Source organism: Suricata suricatta, chromosome 2 (assembly GCF_006229205.1).
Source record: "Suricata suricatta isolate VVHF042 chromosome 2, meerkat_22Aug2017_6uvM2_HiC, whole genome shotgun sequence".
Taxonomy (NCBI): domain Eukaryota; kingdom Metazoa; phylum Chordata; class Mammalia; order Carnivora; family Herpestidae; genus Suricata; species Suricata suricatta.
The window spans coordinates 40,029,403-40,052,281 of NC_043701.1; the positions used below are offsets into that span (position 1 = coordinate 40,029,403).

The 22,879-nt window shown below is 41.1% G+C and overlaps 1 protein-coding gene across 5 annotated transcripts in view; it reads left to right on the forward strand.

Annotated features, from left to right (window-relative positions):
- ELMO1 (engulfment and cell motility 1) overlaps positions 1-22,879 on the forward strand; it is a 522,106-nt gene that overhangs the window by 361,072 nt on the left and 138,155 nt on the right. The gene's annotated exons all lie outside the window — the stretch shown is intronic.

The window sequence follows — 22,879 nt, forward strand, 5'->3', positions numbered from 1 at the left end:
TTTATTGTCAAGTTGTTTTCCATACAACACCCAGTGCTCTTCCCCATAAGTGCCCTCCACCATCACCACCACCTCTTTTCCCCCCTCCCCCTTCCCCTTCAACTCTCAGTTCATTTTCAGCATTCAATAGTCTCTCAAGTTTTGCATCCCTCTCTCTCCCCAACTCTCTGTCCCTCCTCCGCTCCCCCTGGTTCTCCATCAGGTCTCTCATGTTTTCCTGTTAGACCTATGAGTGCAAACATTTTAAACAGCTCACTTTTCTTCTTCTTATTAAATTGGTGGCAGAAGCTATTGAATTCAGGAACACACATGGATTTGGTGTTATTGGTAGGTTTAATGCTTCTCTTGTTTCCAAAGATTGCCCAAATCTGAATTCTAAATATCTTAAAAGAGCCCATCATGAGACACGTTCTTTTGAACTTTCTTGGCCACCGTCTCAGACCATTGCCACTTTGCACAGAGGCATGGCCAGTGGATTTGCTTGTCCACCTGTGACCCATGGTTCTGCAAGAAGCACTTAGCTATCTGCCTTCTGTAGCTCATTACCAGAGAAGCAGTGTCCCTTAATCCAAAATTCTGATCTTACAGACAATTCTAGATTCCAGCAGATGCAGGAATTTCTCCTACAACCCACCTTTGCTTGGGACACTAGTTTCTAGATATCTCATGCTTGGTGGTTACTGCTTCTGCTGAAAGTGAATGTTTTGAAAAGCAGCTGTCTCCTTGCTGCCCCAGACTTGGGAAGTGGAAGATGGGATGTTTTTTATTTATATAAAAGAAGTAGAATTAGAGAGTGATTAAAATATTTATGCTTTGAAAAGAACTTTCTTTCAGTTTCCCAATATAGCAGTCTCTGCAGAATAATCCATTGATTCAGGCCATTGAGTTTGTATTCTGTTTTTGCCTTTTATTACCAATATTTTAGAGCATGCATTATTCATTTTTATGGGTGTTAGAGAAGAGCTCAAACTGCAGCTGAATACCTCAGCATGCAAGTGGCCCCATAATCATTTCACTGAAGCCTTCATATCTTAAGCAGAGTAGAAAAGGAGACATAAGTGATTTGAGTAGTTCAGGTCTGGGAATCCTATTACCATCAGTTGATACATGTAATAGAAATCGCCAACTAATACAAATTGTATACATCGAATTGTATACATGGATGAAGTAGTATGTACATTGTTTTGTAAGGCCTGGCTGTGCCACTCAGGAACTCTATGCCTGAAAAAAAAGGGCAGTGGCGGGGAGCAGGGGTACCAGTATCCCATTGCCCTCTCTTATGGTGGTGTGATACTAGATTGAAGTATTAAATGTAAAAATGCTTCAAGGAAGTAAAATGTCATATGCAGTTGACTTCTTTTGGTATGTAATGAGATAAATCCTGTCTATGAAAAATGAGTACATTGCCCTTTTCAAAAGAAAATGGTTTTTTTGGCCATTGTGTGAAAAAATAACAAAGAAGGAAAGTACAAGAAAAGTGAAGCTGCCTATGTTCCACGGATTGAGTTCTGAATGGAATGAACTCATTTAACTTTGGCAGAAATAGGGTTTATACTGAAAATTTCATGGATTTGGGCATAAAGAACTTAGGCCATTTAGTTTTCCATGTGATAAGCCATGAGCAGCAGGCTAAAACTCAGGTTTCAAAAGTTCAGGTGCTCAATGGCCGGAGCGAGTTAGGACCTCTCTCACCATTACCAAGCAGCCCAGACCTCCCTGGGGACGTCTGCGCCTTCTAGATGCCTTCCAAATATTTGTTCATGGCATTGGGGTTACTTTAGATGCTATCCAAATCGGCACTAAAAACAAGATCAAATGACTTTGCCATGCTTTCAGATTGCCAAAATGGAAGAAACTAATGATTTGAAAAATGCAGTCTAGAGCAAAAGCACTATTTTAAAACTTTACCCAGCAGCATAATATGCAAAGCACATGCGATAGAGGTTAGGATCTCAGGCTTGCAGATGAGAAATCACCCCTTAAAATAGGAGAGGCTGTGCACAGGGAGAACCCAGGCCCATCAGACAAAGCCGCAGCTGCCCCTGGCTAGGCTACGAGCTCCGTCTGAGTCAGTGGGAGAAAATCTCAATTAGGAAGGATTGGAGAGCACAACAGAGGAAGCATCCTGGGAAGTCCTCTGGAAGATTATCCACAGAAAATAGCCACTAACTAATCACATCTAATGGATTACAGTGTGGTGTAGAATAGACATTGTTTGAAAGCTTAAAGGCAGTGATGGAATGGATAAGAAAGGGAAATATGCTCACTCCCCGAATTGTTTCCAGCTTACTGACTTTCTGTGCATGCTTTTCAGGGAGCAATTATATATTCAGGAGTCCCCTTCCTAGGCCGGCGGCTCAACTTCATAGTGGTGCAGACAGCGCTCTTGTTGGTTAGCTAAGCTGGCCTAGGGAATGAAAGGTGGTCTGTAACTCTCGCCATGAATAAACATGAATCTCCTCATTTGCATGAGGCAGGTGACTGTAAAATATCTTGGAGCAAGTTGTGAAAGGAGGCTTTGTGCATCAGTGCCCAGGGGAAGCTGGGGAGGACTCAGAGTTGTTTATCTTCATTAGAATTCCATCTAGGGCTGCTGTTATTGATCTGAACTAGGCCCAGGCTAGCTAATAAAGTAGGTGTATGTTTTAATTGAAACATGAATATTTAAGTAGAAGAGAAGTCTTTTAAAGGGCCCTGATGTACAAGGAGGCTATCTATTTTTCAGCTGTCTAGGCCATTTACAAGTATTTATTCAAAAAGCTTCTCGTGTTTCACAAAGGTCTTTAAGGTTTGACACGAAAGAAATCGTACCTCCTGTAGAAGCAAATGCATTATATGAATAGATTTATTTTTTTCCTTTAAGGTTTTCTGGTGGAGAGGTAGCAAAAGGTTTTGAGTGTGTGTGTGTGTGTGTGTGTGTGTGTGTTTAAGTGAGTGCTTTTAAGCTATTCGCTTAAGGTAGTGTTACTCTTTTTTATCGAATTTGTCACTTCCATTTGGACAGTAATCTAGATATGTCTTCTGCTGTCCTCATCAATATGAACTGTGCTATCTAGAGGCAGCAGAAAGACTGAGAATGAGACCAACTTTACTAATTTTTTTTCAAGAGGTGTCTTTTTAAATAGACCCCAGTATGTTCACTTTCTAAAAAGAAATGTACTAATTGCAGGTAACATGGGTCTGACCAAGATGTGTGGTGTGAAGTGGTATTTACCAGACTCTTTTGCATTACCTCCCTAAAGATCTTTTTTAGACATCTTTCCCCTGATGACCTCTCTCTGAAATTTTAATTATGCAAATACATTGTTATCTATTTCCATATTGGTTTGTGTATCTGTGCTTTATATATTGGAAAAGTAAGATTTGGGGCACCTGGATGGTTCAGTCAGTTAAGAGTCCAGTTCTTGATTTTGGCTTAAATCATGAGCTCACGGTTGTGAGATGGAGCCCCACAGTGCAGCACTGGGCTTGGAGCCTCTTAAAAGTCTCTCTTCCTCTCCCTCTGCCCCTCCTCAACTCATACGCACATGCGGACTCTCTCTCTGAAAAAAAATAAATAAATTTTTGTAAAAAGTAAGATTTTTTTGCTCTCCAAGAACCAAATTTCTCTCTCTGGGGGCATGATTCTCTGTCCCATTGAGGATGAAAGGCTGGAGTGGAAGGAACCAAGGTTGAGTGCAGCTAGAGAGTCTGGTGGCACTCCTGGCCAAGTGGCTCCTCACCAGAAGTGTGTCCTTGAGAATGTCCTTTAGCCCCCTGATCCCTTCTCATCCATAAACTGGTAGCAAAAACAACAATAACAACAATAGTAATAATAACAATGATATTTCCCCAAATCACAGCGAGGATAAGGCCCTTAAAAGTTGGCTTTTTAATTGGCCCATACAAATGGGACCATATGCTGGTCTCAAGAGACATAACCTAAATGACAGTTATTTGCACTTGGTTGTGTCATATAATTGGCCTACTTTGATTTTTCGAGGTAGTTTGTTCAAATATCTATAAATACAGATTTTCAGTACCTCTGTATGGAAATCCATTGAACTTTGGTTTGGCTGCAAAAGGAGAGTTTGACGACAGTGGATACAAACTCCTGAGTGAGGAGGAAGTACTCTCTGTGTGTTTCTGATGGCAAGGGATGCCCTCCCCAGCCTGCCCACAGATATCCCGCAAGTGACTGAGGAATTTAGCCAAATCTCAGAGGCTCAGCACACTTGTCATTCCCTCCCCAGCCAGCTGCATAACCTTGTGCAAGGGATTCAGCCCTGTGAGCTCTGGATTGCTCATCTGTGAGATGAGGATGGGAAATTACTGCCCCTAAGCAGGCTCTGAGCCCCTGGACCGCATCGGGCAGATAAACTACTTGGCTCAGTCTGGCCTGGAGCAAACACTAGGTGACAGAGGTTTCTAGATGCCTCTGAAAAGGAAAAGGATGGTTATGGCAACATTGATGGTAAAAATTTTCAGAAAGAAAAAAAAAACAAGCTTCTCTTGTGGATTTAGTGACTAAGGAATAGAACATCCACCCTAGCATGCTGTCTTCATGGTCCCAGCTTTGCAAGGTCTGTATGACTTTTATGAGAAATGTGAGAGTGTTCATAAAGTGATCCATTTCCAGGGACTGTCCTGGGTCATGCCATTAACAGCCCAGCTCTATCTCCTTATGGAGGGGCTGTATCCCAAGTCTCCCAGAAAGAGTTAGATTTTGTTGACTTTGTTTATGTGATTTCCCTAAGAAATGGTTAAACAGTTTAACATTTAAGGTTTAACTGTTAGGTTTAGTTGGCTAAAAACACTGCTAACGTGTTTTTCTTTCTTGATGTTCTCTTTCTCTCGTTAACTGGAGCATTTATGAAAATGATAATTACCATGATTGAGTCTGATGAGTAATTCTGGATAAGCCTGACCGTAGTAAATCTCCATCTTGGAGGTTCCTTCAGGTGCAAGTTCTAGCTTTCAGTTCTCCTCATTCCCGAAGTCTTTCTAGAGTCATTGTATTTCTTTGTATGTGTAACATGTGCTAAGCTGACACTTGCTACTTAGGAGACAAAAAGAATTGATAGGTTCTTCTGCTGGACAGGAGTAAGATACATCAGTCCCTTGGTTCAGCTGCAGATTGTCCCCGAACATGAAAATAATAGCAACTCTAAGTTAACTGCTCTACATAACTCTGTTCAATGACTTCTGAAACTTCTCTCCCTTTTGTTAACTACACTTTGGGGTGCTGAATGAATTGTTCACTGGTTCCTATGACCTGGATTCCATATTCCATTGTGGATTGTATTAGGGATTTGCTAATGGCACAGAAATCATTTTATTAGTAGATGTCCAATTAAAAAGAAATTGCCTACATTTTAAGTAAGGCATAATGAGATTTAGACATTTAAATTAAAGGGCAGATAGGAATCAGAGTTGGACAGTTAAGAAGAGTACCATTAGATGGGAATCTCTCATGAAATATGAGTCCTCCTTGATTTAAAAGAAAATATTTATCTTATAACTGCAAAGAAGGTGAGTGTTTATATGTAATATGGGAATTGAGAACATAGTTCTACAAAGTGAAGTGTTTCCTAAGGTAGAACAGAAGATCATAAAGGTGCTGTCATTTATGTGCTCCTTTTTGCCAACTCAGGGTGCCAGATGTTAGGGGGAGGCAAGGGATGGAAGGTAAAGCGGTGCCTTAGGTAAGATGAGACAGGGAGTCAGAACAAGAGAGTGATGTCAGAAGCTATTTGTTAAGACTTCACTGGGGCACCTGGGTGGCTCAGTCGGTTAAGCATCCGGCTTTGGCTCAGGTCATGATCTCATGGTTTGTGGGTTTGAGCCCCGTGTCAGGCTCTCTGCTGACAGCTAGCTCAGAGCCTGGAGTCTGCTTCAGATTCTGTATCTCCCTCTCTCTCTGACCCTCCCCTTCTCTCTCTCTCTCTCTCTCTCTCTCTCCCTCAAAACATAAATAAAAAACATTTAAAAAAGACTTCACTATAAGAGCTGGGAAAAGTTGAAGATCCCAAGTAAAATTTCTAAATACCTCCTGCAGGTATACCAGATCTAAAGGGTCAAGAGTTTAAAAATAGATATAATTATTTAAATGTGCATCATTCACCTGCAAACTTAAATTCCTTACATGCCTGTGCAGGGTTTTCAAAATCATGCTTTTATACCTAAGCAGCAGTGAATGATGGGTCAAGAAGTCCACTTGCATTTTACCAAACAGACACCGAAACACTCGCCTGCTGGTTCAATGCCAGATAGTAGCTGCTCTCTCCATGTCCAGCATAGAGCTAAGCCACAGATCAAATGGGTCAAAAGCAAGAGCAAAGGGGGAGAGGCATAAAGTGGATACCAATGCAAGGCTAAATTTGTTATAGGGAAAAAAGTAAACATGAATACTTGAATTTGAGAGATGAGAATTCCAAACTGCTAATTTCTTCTTCTCCTCTCCTTCTGTTTCCCCTTCCTTTTGTTGTTTCTATGTGTTTTCCACTTAGTTCTGTTGAAATTAAAAATAATGGTAGGTTCTCAGTGAAACTGTGTGAGAAGAAGACATTTAGGCAGGTAGTTAACTCAGATATTACTCCCACACCAGGCGTACATCTTCCTTGGGAAGTACTCAAGCCAGCCACTGTCACTTGTGCCAAGGACATGCTCAGATGACCCTCACATGATCCCCTTGCTCTAGCCCTACGAATATCATTACCTTAGAACTTACTACCATGAACTGCAATTGTCTGGTTAATACTCAGTCTTCTTGAGAGCGGATCCTTGCTTTTTCTGTATTCTCAGGATCTACTCAGTGCCTGGGATGTAGATGGTATTCAGTGTTATGATTCCACAACCATCATGCACACGGCATGGCAACATCAGTGTTCCATATCTTATCTTGGTAAATAGTGTCACTATCTCACCTACACTTCAAATGCTGCCCATTCTTTGTGTCCACAACACAGTGCTAGGCACTGGGAATACAGAGGTGAACTAGACAGGTGGTTTCTGACTTCCTGGAACTGGCAGTCTAATGAGTTTCTATTTGGAAGTTTACAGACAAGTTCCATTTTGTGAAATCAATCAGTGGCTAACTCACTACAGTAACTGTAAGGTCCTCTGCCTTCTCATCATTGCCTTAGCTCAGATCTTCCTCTTTTTCCCAAATCTGATGGATGGAATGACTGGTTGCAGTCCTTTACTGATCCATAGGGGTGATAGATCTACACATCCTTCCCACAGTGTGAGGGGGAGTGAATCTCATTTCCCCTACCCTTTAACATTTGACATTGGCCTGTGAGATGATCACAAATATGAAGTGATCAGAGGCCTGAATATTGCGTGTACGGTTGGCTTGGGCTCTTGCAATTCTGCCTTCATCATGATATGAAGTATACGCCCTGGGTAGCTACTCCTCCTTCATTGTAGGTCTCAAAATGAGGCATATTGAGTACAGTTTCCCCAGTCATCCCATAGAATTATAGCTTAAAACTGCCACCTCAGCTGATATATAGACTTTTGAGTATGAGAAGAAATTCTTAGCTATTGGGATTATTTGTTACACTGACCATGGCAATAGCTGACTGACACCAGCTGTTGCAGTAACCTATCTCCCAGCTTTGAAACCTTCCTAATTTCCAAATGCCCTCCAACATGGATCTGACTGTATCATTCTTGCTTTAATCCATCATTGCTATCTATTACCTGCCTCATAAATTTTCATGGCCTTAGCAAGATGTTTAGATATCTCTTTAATCAATCTACTGCACTTTTATTGCTTCATCCCCATATCTTCACTTTGCACCTGCTCTAAGCTCTGTATATCTTGAACTGCCTACAGTTCCTTATGTATGCCATGATACTTTCATATCACAGATATGTGCTCACCCTCATTCCTTCCACCACCATTCCCTCATTTGGTTGTTGAAATTCTATTTTAGGAATTTACACATTGCCACCTCAGGGGTACCACTTTGGATGATTACTATCTCCCTTCCATTCAGAATGAAATTCTGTCACTCTGCCCCTATGACATGGAAGTGTGAACTTCTTTTGGAAAATATCTTCTAGCTATATAGTAATAGTTATTTACTAACAAACTTTTCTAAATTAAGTCAATATAGCATTGAGAGCAAGAACTGTAACTTTATTTTTTCCCAAAAATATTTTTATTTATTTACTTTTAATAGTTTATTGTCAAATTGGTTTCTATATAACACCCAGTGCTCTTCCCCATAAGTGCCCTCCTCCATTACCAACACCCCTCCCCCCTCTCCCTCCCCCTTCAGCCCTCAGTTCATTTTCAGTATTCAATAGTCTCTCATGATTTGTGTCCCTCCCCCTTCCCAACTCTCTTTCCCCCTTCCCCTCCCTATGGTCTTCTGTTAGGTTTCTCCTGTTAGGCCTATGAGTGCAAACATATGGTATCTGTCCTCCGCTACCCCCAAAGGCAAGGAAAATAAAAGCAAAAATGGACTATTGGGACCTCATCTAGATAAAAAGCTTCTGCACTGCAAAGGAAACAATCAAGAAAATTAATAGGCAACTGATGGAATGGGCAAAGATAGTTGCAAATGACATATCAGATAAAGGGCTAGTATCCAGAATCTACAGGGAACTCACCAAACTCCACACTCAAAAAACGAATAATTCAGTGAAGAAATGGGCAGAAGACTTAAACAGACACTTCTCCAAAGAGGACATCCAGATGGCCAACAGATGCTCAGCATCACTCATTATCAGGGAAATACAAATCAAAACCACACTGAGAAGAACTATAACTTTGAATCCTAATATTCTCCAGGTGTTTTTGAAATAGTATCTGCCCAATTACTTTGGGTTGAATGTTGAATGAATAAATGGGCAGAAATGTTTAATTCACACATTATTTAAAACAGTCCCCCTAGCCAATAAGCTGAATTAGTTTGCACTGTTTTAATATGGAATGGTCACTCTTGTTCAATTCCTGGAGACCATAGATACTAAACATTCTCCAGTTCTACTGAGTAAAGAATTTTCTTACCCAAATGCCAGGAGGCCTTATTGAGAAACATTACTAGATCCTTCAGTCAGATCCTCTTCTTCAGATGTCAATACCTGGCAGAGATTATAAAATAATTTTGCCATTACATTCTTTTTTTTTCATGTTTTATTTATTTATTTTTTAGCAAACAGGGGAGGGGCAGAAAGAGAGAGAGATAGGAGACAAAGAATCCCAAGCAGGCTCCACACTACCAGCATAGAACCCAGTGCAGGACTCAGACCCGTGAACCATGAGATCATGAACTGAGCCAAAATCAAGAGTCGGATGCTTAAACAACTGAACCACCCAAGCGACCCGCCATTCCTTTCTTAACAAAAGTGGCAGTAGTTCTTATTTTTCCATGTATGTAGCTTTATATGAGGTGAATGAGACATTGAACAGTCACAAAATAAACTAAATTTCTTTTTTTTCCAAGGAGAGTGGCTAGATCCCTTAGCTAAAAAAGGAAATCCCTCTGTTTAATTTTTTTCCTTTCATCTTAACCAACGTACACTGGCCATTTGGGGAGTACTCTGTTTCCCACTAGTCTTATTTCCAGGCCAGTAGGGAAAATAACATCAATAATGATGCTCATCCTTTTACAGGAAGGCTGGCTGAGAGACCTTTAGTGACGAGGACAAACGTGCCTGCTGGCAGGTCCACCTATTTAGGTTACTGCTGTCTCCCTGAGCATACCCAGCAGACACGTACCCATGTAGCAGCCATGTTAAATAGTACGCGTGAGCTCCCTGTGCCATTCACAAAAATTGTCTTTTGTATTTTACCTTTATCTCTCTTTCTCTTAAATTAGAAAAAAATTGCATTTCCCAAGAGTGTCATAAGAGTAGGAAGATTTGGTTCTTGCCACAGTGATTATGTGCTGGAGTCAGGCAGCTCCCAAGAGCGTTTCTGGTCCCAATTTTCTTATTTCTCTTTCACATTTCCGTTTGCGTGGCTTGGCTAGATCTGAGGTGTGTGGCATATGGCTTTTTGCTGCTTGAGCTGCCACAGAAGTGAATGTCACTGGCATATAATGCCAGATTTCCATTTTGTGAATCACAGAGCATGAGATTCTGTCCAGAGGCTCCCAGACCACTGAGTCCTTCAAGCAGAAGCAGAAAAGGGTAAGACCTATGCCTCAGAGAAGCTGTTCTTATTACAATGCGTCTATCATGATAAAAAGTGCATATAAAATGGAGATGCTCTTGCTCTCAAGTGTGTTGAAAAAAGCTGCTTTGCTTGTTGGCTTCTTTTATTGTGGTCAGGAGACTGGGCAATGCTGGATTTTTGCTGCCAAGCCTTAACTAAGCAGACACTGGTCAGTCAAGGATGTAGAGTTGGTTCTGAATTTTTTCAGATAAGAATTCATTTGTGCACATACCAGAAAAATGAGACTGTGAGTAGAAGATATCCATGGTTTTTGGATGCAGTTTGCCAACATTTTGTATTCATTGAATTTTCAAGTTACAAAATGCTTTAGAACAGTCGGATGATAATGGGGAACCAGACCTGCCGTGGACACAGACTGAGCCTTGGTTCCCCACTTTGACCTCTCACTCCATGTCCCTTCCTGCCCACCCATTCCCTGACTGCCTCCCATGCCTGAGGAATCAAGAGAAGGGTTTGAAAATTTACAAAGAAGAATAAGCTCAATGAATAAATTTAGTACCTTCAGTCAATAGATTCAGTAAGTCAGGAGCATCGACCCTGGACTCAAGGAGTGGGCTTTAGATCCAAGCTCCATTATTTCCTTGCTGGGTGACCTTGGTCACATTAATATTTTTACCCCCTTTTTCAGTCTTCTTACCTGTGAAATATAGAATTTAATATATGCTGTTATGAGTGTTAAATGAGCCAGTATTGAGGATGATAATATGAAATGGACAATACTTAATCCATTTCAGAATTGGAAAATTAAATATTTTTATGATTCAACATAGTTTATATGAGCCACATGGGCCATTTCCATGAAGAAAAGTACAAGATGGATGACCCAGTGCTCCAGACGAGGTGTGGGGAGGCATGGATTCTAGTCCAGCTCTGCCTCAAGCTGACCGCACAACCTTGGGCTCTTCTCCCTCACCAACCCCCCCCCCTTTTTTTCCCCTGGCAGCCCTTGAGGTGGGGGGCTTTGAATTCTCCTTGAATTCCTCATTTGAATTCTCTCTCTTCTCATCTGCTCTGGATACCACTTGATCAATTAATCCAGTCTGGTCCTTATATCATCAATCTTGTCCTCTTGGATGCTGTCTTCATACCAGTATATAAATGTACTCACATCTCCCGTATTTGAAAAGACAAATAAATCACTCCTTCTTAATCTTCTATCCAGCCCTCACATACTTGCCAGATTTCCTCACTTACTTGCCTCAGTTCGCCACCTCTTCTTTTCATTTCTCAGTAATTTATTAATCCACTGCAACCTGTCTTCTGCCCTCACTAAAACTATAACCAAGCAGAAGAAGAGACATAAGACTGTAAAAGGCACTAAATTATACCATCAATACTTGCAAACCTCTTTAGCCACAAAAGCCACTGATTTTGATGAAGTCAAGAATGACCTCTGATGGACATTTTTAAATCTGTCTTGTTTGCCTTCTTTGCAGCCCTTGATTCTCTCCTCCTTAAACAACATCCTCCTGTGGCTTTGGAAATAAACACACACACACACAATAGATAACATGATATACTATATATATTAAAGGAAGAAATAAGATAATTATCATTGTTCCAGTTACTAGTGATATTTTTAGAAAAAAAATTAAATGGTAACTAAAATATATAACTGAGCTCAAAAAAAGAAACATGGTTCTAAAATGCACTAATACGTATTTTGAATACTTGCAAACCTCTTTAGCCACAAAAGAAATGATTCTAAGAGACAAGTGGGGATTGGGAGGAATTGTTGAGCTGTTCTAATTTAAGACTGGAAAGAAGTCACATTGTTATGACTCCCTGATCTGATGAGAAAGATAGACATCAAAAAATTTGTAAAAATAAATCTTTTATCCGTTATATTTTTATGCTTATTGGCATCCTCCCTTCCTCCCCCTCAATTTTGTCTCTTCATCCTAAAAAGCTACCCAAATCTCTCCTATCCATAAAAAAATTTTTTCACCCCCGTTCTTCTTTCAAGTTCTTATCCAATCTCTTTCCTTCCCTGCACTGCCAAATTTTCCAGGAGAGAATGCCATCTCCACTTGCCTGCCTCCTCCACTCACTGTGGTCTGATGTTCACCCACGTCCACCCACTGAAACTGCTTTATTTAGGTCAGCAGTTGCCTCCCGAGTGTCAGGTCTCTTCCCAATGCTCATCCTGGTCTATTGCCCTGAAGCACTGGCTTGTGCCCTGCCTGTGCTGCCTGGAATCTGGCCCATTTGCTGACTCCTGAGGGACTTCTGCCACCCTCACTGACTCTTAAACTTGCCCATTCCTCAAGCCCTTCTTCTCATTTCTCTCCTACCTCCTCCCCACCACCCACAGTCTCTCATCTTCAGCCGTCCTTCAACTCCAAGAGATGCATGGCATTCCACCTCGTCTCTTAGCCTTGGAACCTGGGAGTGATCCGTGGCTTCCTGTCCTCTCCTGCCAGGCCCCCACATCCTGTGGATCTAACAGCGTGTAAGAAGGAGCCATCTGTCTTTTACTCCTATGGCTCCGTGTCCTGTCATCTCTTACACAGACTGTCTCTGTCCTTTAATTGTTTTCCCTGAATCTGGACTCAGGTATAAGTTCTCTTTCCCCTGCCAGAAAGACCTTTCTAGGACACAATTCTTCTCACAATGCATCCACACTCAAAAACTTTCGCCTCCCTCTTCTCATAGCATGGTAACTAAACCTCCTCATTTTATTGCAAACTACTTTTACAAACAAAATGCCTAATGCACACTTCAACACACCCCTACTAACCTCTAATTAGTCATATTGATGGCTCTCTGAGCATATCTTGTACTTCCAGGTCTCTGTCTTCACCATGTTCCTTCAGCAAGGAAGACCCTTTACCCTTTGGTTAAAATTCTGCCCATCCTTCAATGTCCAGCTCATGGAACCCCTCCATGGATGCAGAATTGTTTCTCTTAGGCACACTTTCTTTTTCCCTCTCTTGTAGCACTTTAACGTACTCATTGATATACTGAGTTTAAAAACTACGTTTAGCAAATGAGATTGCTTAAACAGATCCCTGGCCCACCTCATGGCTGCTTTGAGGAAGTACTGCAGAATCTTAGACAAACCCATTGAAAACCATGGTTATAGACTTAGTTATCTACACTGTATCCTTATTATTCCTCAGAACAAGGACAAATTCTCCCTCACCCATCTACCCCAGGGCACCTACCAAAAAAACTATATACAGGCTCAACACTTGTGACCTGGATTGAATCTTTATCCAGCAATTAATGGAAAAAAGAAAGAAGATAATAATATTTTTTTAATGAGCTTATAGTGTTTTAAAAGGAAAAAGCACATTCTAGAACAAACTTTGCAAACTACACAACAAAGTCAGGCCATAAGTGAAAGCATTGTGTAGCTAAGGTATGACAGGAAGTGATTCTTCAGAGTGGTGATTTCTTTTAGAACCAGGAAATAAAATAAGACATTCCAGAAGACAGAGAGTAAAAAAGAGGAATTGTGTGCATGTGCATATGCATGTGTGCGTGCGTGTGTGTGTGTGTGTGTGTGTGTGTGTGTGGCTTGAAAATACTTGGATTCACCAACAATTGATGACTTCATTTACAAAGTCACATAAGACAATGTGGCTATTTAGAATCATAGATATTTTGGGGAGAAAAAGAAAGTTATGTATGTAGATGTTCATTTTGTTATTATTATAACAGCAAGAAAATGGAAAATAACCCATAGTTCAGCAAAGAGGATATGATAAATTCATTTATGGACACATTTATTAATTAATTTTTCAGTCATTCAAAATGACATTTGTGAATGGTATCTAAATATAAGAAAATATTTTTTACACTATGTTAAATGTGGGCAGAACAGAATGCAAAATTTTATCTTAACTAAGTAAAAATAAAAGCTAAGATGGTTTTTAAAAAATTATTCATTTATTTATTTTATATTTATTTTAGAAAGAGCATGTGCAAGTTGGGGAGAGAAGGAGAGGATAGGGAGAGAGAGAATCTTAAGCAGGCCCCTTCTCAGCCTGGAGCCCAACACAGGACTCAATCCCTCTAACCTGACATCACAACCTGAGCTGAAATCAAAAGTCCGATGCTCAATCAGCTGAGCCACCCGGGTGCCCCCAACACTAAGAAGTTTTAAACCTTTTAAACAATTGTTTCTTCTGCATGGTGTGATTATAATTTTTCTCTTTTATTATGTTTTCTAACGTTATCTGGTTCATTTTTTCTAACATTATTTATTTATTTTGAGAGAGAGAGAGAGAGAGCACACGAGCAGGGGAGAGAGAGAAGGAGAGAGAGAGGGAGAGAGAGAGAATCCCAAGAAGGCTCTGCATTGTCAGTGCATAGCCTGATGTGGGGCTCAAACTCACAAACCACAAGATCATGACCTGAGCCGAAGGGAAGAGTCAGATACTTAACTGCTTAATCAACTGAGCCACCCAGTTTTATTATGTTTTAACATTATACATTTTCTCTACTGAACATGTATGTTCTTATAGTTATATTTTTAAAAACAATTTTAAAATATGGGGGTGAAGAACTTTCACCAAGTTCTAAATCTGGTATGATTAGTGGTTCTGGTCTAGAGGTGATTCTTTGATCTCAACACCCCATGTTATAAATGCAGGCTAAGTTTTGTTTATTCTTCCTTGAAATAAAGCATGGGTTTAATCCAGCTGTGCTAGCTCAGTCAGTACCCTGAATCTTTATCTGAAGTTGATTGGTGCAAAAATCAAAAGCCCTCTGAGGCTCTATTCAAGGAAGACTCATTACCTTGAAGGGAGTAGTGAACAGATGTGACGTCCTTGAAAAAGTGAACCAGATAGCAGACAGGGCTGGGCCCTGCACCTGGACTGCCTATAAAATGGGTTTCCAAAGGGGTGGTGGGTTCAGATGTACTTCCCAGCACACATTTTCCCTATCAGGCTGAGGGAAGGAATGGGAGACACAAGCGATGAATCCTTGAGATGTTTCAAAGCTCTCCTTGTGTCCTAACTTTGTCCAGGGTGTTGAGTGGAATGACAGTCAAGTGCTCAGAAGGCTTTTGTAACTTCCTTAAGTAGAAAAAAATAAGATTTAGTGTTTTTGCAATAAGTATTAGTGTTTTTGGCCAAAGCATCAGAGACCTCTAGAGATGGCATTCCTGGTGTTGTATTAATAATCTGACTCTTAGGAGTTCGCAGTATTGGGAAGAGTTCTCTGAAGAGATAATTAGGAAATAAGTAGCCAAAACCCCATGCATTGTAGGGAAGTAATTCAAAGGAGGGAATTTCATAGAGGAAGGACCTTACTCAGGTAGACTTTGACGTATGAGTAGAAGCTTATGAGGTAAGCAGAACAGAGTTGACTAGAAAAAAACCCAGGAAATTTAAGAAGTACATGACGAGAAAACTTAATAAGTGGTACTTTATTACTTTCAAGATACTAAGGCTGCATTCTCGGATTCCCAAGACTTGAGAGAAATGAGGCAACATGTGAAAAGCACATTATAGACACTTCATACACATTAATTGAATGACTAGAGGCCAATTCCTGACCTCCAAATTGAACTTTTTGGGTTAAATATATTTTTTCAGTCTATGCAAGGAACAGCTGTGACGTCTAACACGCAATAGATCCCTCCTACCAAATATAAGCCGCAGCACTTATTCATGGTTGAACCTGTGTGATTATTCGAAATATTTGCTCCACAATTCTCATGCCTGTCACTGTATCGAGAGAATTGTGGGCGATGCATTTCGGCTATCATGTTTCATATTTGCCTTGGGGTGACTTGGATGAGGAGCATTTTTGCATATAAATGGATTGGTTACTGCCCTTTGGGGCCAATTTTTATTTATATTATTAAGTTAACTCCTTCCTACAGTTTGCTAGCTTAAAGATACGGGCAAACACTGAGCAATAAAATAAAATCACGTTTTTGTGTGAACTTAATTGTGGCACAAATTAGGTTTCAGGGTTTATTCTTTGTGAGAGTGGGGAATAATCTGTCAAAAACATTTGTCTAGAGGGTTATGGTTCATATTTTAAAGCTTCATTTAATTGGAAGTACGATAGAGAGCCGTTTGAAGTGATCTGGCTCTGACAAGCTGATAGATTTGAAGAAATGAGTTGAAGAACAGAACTGTCCTTGTGGTGACAATGCTGGTTCGCCAGGAGCAGGCACAGTCCGAGCGGGTTTTCCTACAACGGTGCTGGGTTGTTGCTGATATTCATTGAAACTCGAGGCACAGAGTTGTGATGTGATAGACTGGCTTCTGAAAGAGTCTATTCTTTTTTAATAATTTTAATTTTTTAATGTTTATTTTTTAGAGAGAGAAAGAGACAGAGAGACAGAGAGTAAGTAGGGGAGGGGCAGAGAGAGGGAGACACAGAATCCTAAGCAGGCTCTAGGCTCTGAGCTGTCTGCTCAGAGCCCAATGCAGGGCTCAGACCCACTAACTGTGAGATCATGACCTGAGCTGAAGTCGGATGCTTAACCAACTGAACCACCCATGCACCCCAGGTATCAACTTTATTACTTAGGGACAATGTAAAAATAACGGGGTTTAAACAGGACTTGCCCTAGAGTCCCATATGTGTTCCTCCTGGTCCTGTGGGTGTCTTCACCTTGTGGTTTCATATCTGGGCTCCTTCAGACCTGTTGGGCCTCCTTTCAATCCCTCAAACTCTTTCTGTTCTGTCTATCTCCCCTTTCACATCTCAGAACATGACCCCCGGGAACTGATTGCCTACATCTCTAGAACCTCCCATTTCCTCCCTCCTTGCCCAGATGAACTGCATCTACTCATCTTCTTGATCTTGGTTTCTCTCTTGCACACCAAACCCTCTATTCTTCCCCCTCTTCTCTGGCTTGCTCTGTTCTGTTGCAATATAATCCCTGTTGTAACAAGAGACCAGGACCACAGATTATCCATGAATCTGAGCAGAAAGAGCAGAGAAAGGAACGGCATCGAATGTTAACTATTTGGTAAAACATAGATTTAATCTCTACCAACTGCTGTGAAATTGGTTCTCTTATTGAGAATATCAGAAACTATTTTTTTTCTTGAAAGGTGGGATTACTTGTGTGTGAAATTGATATGTGTTTCAGAATTGAAAGAAGTTTACTCATGCATCAGATCTGGAAACCAAGAATAATGTGATAACAGCCCCAAATTTTCCCTTTTCCTGATGGTGAAGAAGCTGTTTCTCATTTCGTGTCACTGAAAGAATACCTGCCTTTGGCTCAGTAACTTTTTGCCACCATATTGCCAGTGGACATGCTTGGCAAAGCTGACTTAAGGATTTTGGCATTTTCATTTTTCCTTTTGGCATGGTTTTTCATCAGCCTGCATTTCTGGAATACCTTTCTGTGGTATATTTGGAAAATTCAAGCTGGCAAGATGATAAGCTTTTAGAATTTCACCAACTATTCCTTTCAAGGCACTCCAAAATTATAAGAGAGGCATGATGTTGGGCCTTGCCCTTCTGGCCCCTGTAATGTTCTCAGGTCAGCCCACCCCATTTGGTCAAGTTTATCATACCTCAAGGACTTCCAGACCTTAACTCTCCAACCCTATGAATGCAAATTTATAGACATGTTTGCATTTTGTAGACCTGGTTTTATTTTGGTATTTGTAGGTTTTGCTTATATTTTGGGCATTTTGATGGAGAACACAACAATGGCCCCAAGTCCAGGGAAATAAACCTGCTCCTATTAATGTCTCATAAATATGAGTTACAAAATGGAACTCCCCCTTAGGATGCTATTGGAATCATCCCAGCTGCTCCAGCAACTCGCTTGTAGGAGCTCTGAGGCTGTGGTACAGTCAACTGCTTGTAGTACTACATAGGCACCTGAGTTTGAATCCTGAGTTGTACCTTTACTGGATGGTGACTGTAGATGCACTACTTAAATGTTGAGGGTCTCAGTTTCCCATTTTGGAAAATGGGCATTTTTAAATGATATTAGCCCATTATAAGCACTGCATATACATTTGCTCTTATTTCTCTCATCCTCCCACAGATGTCAGCACTGCATCGTATAATCCTTAGCATCCAGGGACCTAAAGACAGAGTGTCATTATAGCAGACATGGTAAGTTCTGCTTATGGTCATCTCCCAATGAGGATGAGGGAAAGAGAAGCATCTACCTTCTTGTATGGGGATTTTTCTATGGAAGATTTTTATGATTACTTCCTGGTAGGGATAAAACACTATGTAAAAGGTATTCTGGCCATGTTTAGTTGAAGTTTTGCACATGTTTTTATTTTAAAATGCATCATGTAAAAAAAAATCAGGGATAAAGGTCTACTGGTTAACCCAACTAACTAAAGAAACCTATCTCTTGAATGAAATAAATCAGTTGAACTGACCCGGTAGTAATTCCACTTCTGAACTATCAGGGCAGAGTCGCTACTTCTGACCTCACATCCTTGGAAGATATGATCTGTATTGGGAAGATCTGGATCTGCATTGGGCCTGTTTCTGTTCAGGGTGGAAGTAAAGTCAGTGTGTGTGCATGTGCACACATGCATGTATATTTGCATATACGGTCAGGAGAGGATGTGTGCCTTAAGAAGGCTAAGATGTAGTTGGAGGTAAGCCTTCTACAATATACACCCTAGTTCTTCGGATTTTTTTGGAGGCTCAATGTGACCCTCATGACCTCCTTCTTAAGAATCAGTTGATCTGGGGCGCCTGGGTGGCTCAGTCACCTGAGCGTTCAGTTCAGGCCATGATCTCATGGTTCATGTGTTTGAGCCCTGCATCTGGCTCTGTGCTCAGAGCTCAGAGCCTGGAGCCTGTTTCCAATTCTGGGTGTCCCTCTCTGTCTGCCCCTCCCTTGCTCATGATCTGTCTCTCTATCTCTCAAAAATAAAGAAAGAAAAAAATGTTAAAAAATTTTTTTCAAAAAGAATCAGTTGACCAAACAAAAAACGGAGTTCTCTGGAGCCATGGCCTGAACTAAGGAAACCCTTACCATCAATCACATCTGTTGCCAGTGCTGAACATGCATCCTGATAAAATGGATACCCAGATTGTGGAAATAATGTTTAAAACCAGGAGCTGGAAAATGGAAGGATTTGCTATTAGCGCCACCTCTCATAGCCCAGGATACAGAATCCCTTCAGCTCCTTTTTAAATACTTACTGTAAATGCTGTTCCTTATAGTTAAGACCAGTAGGTAAACTCAGGGAAATTTAGCCAGCAGTTTAGAAATCATTCTACAACAGTCACTATATTTTCTGACCCCAAAATACAAATCACCTAACAATTCTTTTTTGATTTATGAATTTATTTTAAAAGTACTACAAAGGTATGTGAATTATACAACAAATTTGATAATAATATATTCACTAAACCTTGTTTACGGAAAGAAATCAAATTTAGTTAGCTTGAAACTGCTCCCAACAAGGTGCAGTGTAAATGGTACCAGTGAGTGCCTACCAAGCAGGAAACAGAGAATAGAGGCTGTAATGGCGGAGGGGGTGGGGGATGAAATGGAGAGATTCCTTCTGATTTTTATTCAGATGCCCAGGAGTGATTTTCCCTTCCCCTACTTCCCAGGTTTTTGATGCTTTGACTCCCTCCTATCTGTACACAGCACATGATAAATCTGAATGTGTTCAGAAGATTGACGACATGCCACGGACAGTACATTTTGAGCCTCTGTAACACAGGTCCACGACACTTCATGCCAATTCTTGGGTGCTTGTTTGGGTATCAAACCGATAACATGTGGGTTTCTCTTTCTTGAGGTTCAGCAGCAGCTCTGAGGCTTGTGCAGACTCTTTCATTGCACAGTCTAGAAAGGAAAGAAGCCATAGCAATGGCCAAATTAACTAATAAGTCTGTGATCTCAGTACCAAAACTCCTAGAAAGGATTCTATGAAGAAATTCTTTGGAAGTTTCTCCAAAGACACTGTGGCTATTTGATATAATGTGACCCCTGGAAATGTAGATGAAGCTGCTTATTTTTCAGAACTAAAACCTTAACTAAATTGGTGAACCAGACTCCTGCTTACTTGCTTTAGAATAGGAGGGTGGAACAGACTGAAAAAATATTCTGCCTACGTTGCAGTTTTGTCTTCAAAGTGGATTTTTGGGGGAAAAAAATTACCTGAAGAAAACTTATGACCCTTCGTGGGGTCCACAATACTGCATTATCTACTTGTCTTTTTGCTATCGTCTCTACCTACCTGGTGAATCTGGCCTTTAAGAACTCCCATGTTGTGGGGTGCCTGAGTGGCTCAGTCAGTTAAGTTTGTGACTTCAGCTCAGGTCATGATCTCATGGTTTGTGGGTTCAAGCCCTGCATCAGACTGTGCTGACAGCTCAGAGCCTGGAGCCTGCTTCGGATTCTGTGTCTCCCTCTCTTTGCCCCTCCCCCACTTACACTCTGTCTCTCTCGAAAATAAATATAAAAAATTTAAAAAACAGAACTCCCATGTTCTTTCTTCATATACCTGCTCCTAGAAGCTACTAAGCCCCAAACTGTGCTATGGTACCCACGCATAACTCGAGAATTTGCAGTCAATCGAAGGAAGGTAGCCTTGGTCTAATGGAGATGCATCCTTTAGGATGTCTTAGAGTAGTGAAACACCCTGTTCCCCATTCTCAACAAATTTAAATAAAAACTTTCTCCATTTTATACATTGAAGATTAATTCATTTCCTTTATGCAACATCTCTTAGCAGTGATTCTCAAGCTGGGGCATGAATGAGAATCCCCTGGAGACCTTGGGGAAATGTTCCTAGACTCCACTCCCTGAGATTCTGGTTAGGAGGGATGCAATAAGATCCCAGGAATCTTTACTTGGAGGAGAACCCCAGGTAATTCTGACACAGGGGGTTCCTACAGATCACACTTCAAGCAGCTGGAGCTAGAATCCCTTGGTTCAAATCCCAGCTCTGCCACATTTTATCGTGGTAAATTAGGTCAAGTTATTTAACTTCTTATACCTCAGTTTCTACAGTCTGTATGATGGGGATAATAATAATACCTCACAGCATTTGTGTGAGGATTAAAGTGGCTATTTCATATTAAGTGCTTAGAGTGCTATCTGGACTCTCACTTGCTCAGTGAATGTTAGCTAGATCAGTCCAACAAGTTATGGATGCCTTGAAATAGGTTATTTTATTTATTGAGTCATATAGGTATTTGGGGGGGGCAGGGAATCATTTTAACTGAGTACTACAATAGTTTGTCAATACTAATGGGATAAGAAACAATCTCCTTAATGTGGTTGTCTACACATCTGGCCTTTGCTTGCTGTCCATGCTCATCTCATGCCATCCTTTCCGTCATTCTCACTGCAGTCAGCTACATTTGGCTTCTTTCAGGTTTTCAAAGAGGCCACACTCCCCTCTAGGCAGTGTGCATCCAGACGGACCCTTTGCATGTGCTATTCCTTATGTCTGAGACACTGTTGCCCTCACTTTTAGTTCAACATTTACTCTTCCTTTAGATCTTAGCTCAAGCGTCACTTCCTCTGAGATACTTTTCCTAACCTTACTAAGTTAAGTCTTTTCCTTTGTGCTCTCCTTCCTAGGGCACACAGCTCTTCTTCACACCCCATATGAAAGTTATACTTTCATATTTTTTGTCACCTCTACTAAAGTTATTGTCCCATAAGGCAAAAAGCATGCCAGTTAGTTTTGTCGCACAGTGCTTGGCACATACACACTCACTGTGTATGGTGGAACAGATGATTACATTTGCTTGAGGGAAGACTAGGTTGGAATGACATGTTTCTGCATAAACACAGTGGTGATTTGGACAGTCTCAGGAGGGTGACAAGGCAAGGGCTAGAGGGCCTCACAGCAGAGGAGAGTAGGCACAAGAGGTTAGAGATGTTCCAGAAAGGTAGTTGAGAAACCCCAAAATGTCCACTGCCCTGGAAGTTGGAGGTCATCTGGACAGAGCTGAGAAAGATGGCCAGAGTTGGATTTGGGTGCCAGAGAAGTCAGTACATGGGTGAGAATTCCTTCCCAAGATCACAGGGTCAAGAAGACAAAATGGAAAGCCAGGATTCGGATTCTTGCAGGATTCTCTAACTTATGCCAGAATCATAGCCTTCTTGGACATCTGACATCTTCAGTCAGTCTTCGTGCAGAGTTGAAGGTTTCTGCAGACACACAGGTGAGATTATCACCATCTGAGTCCCCTCTTCCGTCTGATCTGGCCATGCAGCCATTTATTGCTCAGTGGCGGCCTCTGCTGTTAAAGAGAAAGATAGCACATCCAGAGTCCGAAATTAACTCTGGTCATGTAACTAGGAGAATTTGGAGCAAACAGGAGAGGAGTCAGGGGGGATGTAAACGGACTGAGGAAATCCCCAAAGAGACCCCTAGTGTTCAGGGTGCCTTATGAGCTGATAGTGCATGAGAAGAAGCTGAGCCTAAAGACTTCGTGCTTAAAAATCTTCTACAAGCTTCTCAGTTTATTGCTTCCTTACAAAGGTTTGTGAGAACCATCACCGTGCTCCTGAGAAATGTCATTGCAAACTTTTATTTGGGGCCCTTCAGGGCCATTAGACGACTACTGTTTTTTAAGAGACCCCCACTAACTCTTCAGGTTAACTTATAGTAAATTTTAATTAGGGGGTGGAGGCACAGTATTTATGCTTCCTTATAGCCTCAGTACGAATCAGAGTATAGATCCTTCCAGAAGAATCCTGCTGGGATGCGCTCTTGCATGCACACATTTCTGGGCATGTGAGCACCTCTGGCATGTGTGTGCTGTGTG